This window comes from Haplochromis burtoni, unplaced genomic scaffold (assembly GCF_018398535.1).
Source record: "Haplochromis burtoni strain Fernald_Lab_line unplaced genomic scaffold, NCSU_Asbu1 Contig_64, whole genome shotgun sequence".
Taxonomy (NCBI): Eukaryota; Metazoa; Chordata; class Actinopteri; order Cichliformes; family Cichlidae; genus Haplochromis; species Haplochromis burtoni.
The window spans coordinates 555,100-555,732 of NW_024582425.1; positions in this window are offsets into that span (position 1 = coordinate 555,100).

The following is a 633-nucleotide window of genomic DNA, read 5'->3' on the forward strand; positions in this document are numbered from 1 at the left end:
TAAATGAACTTACTTTGCAGAGTCCCCAAACTAAAAAGAAGTTGGAAGTGAGCTTAATCGCTCTTCTTTAAAAGCATAGGAGAACGAGGTGTAGAATAAAGTACTGTTTGTTGTTCATTTAGTGCTCCCTCTGCAGATTATGGTTGGGCTTCTCAGTATTGGACTTGGAGTTATCCACTCATGTGCCGAATCAGGGTTTTTGTGGCAAATTGGTTGCACAGGCTTCATATTTTGGTCAGGATCATTAGTAAGCAAGCTAACACTTAATTGGGAATATTATTAAAAAGAATTTCAGAAGCACTTTTACCATAAACATACAGTCCTTTAACAATGACACACAAAAATACAAACTTTTGATACAGTAGGGAATTTTTGGGGTTCAGCATCGTACTCTACCTCCTAATGACCCTCTTGGGTCAGCTTAAGCAGCTTAAGCAGACGTAAATGACATATTTTACTTTTAATTTAGTGTTTGAGTGAAAGAAAGGAAAAGGAAAAGCTTGAATTAAAGTTGCAAATTATTTTGATAATTGGAAATTAAACAAAAATATTACTAAAGTGTTCAGTGTGAGTTTTTCAATCAACTGTACAACATATATCCATTACATAAATTAGTTTCATAATTTTTTTTTT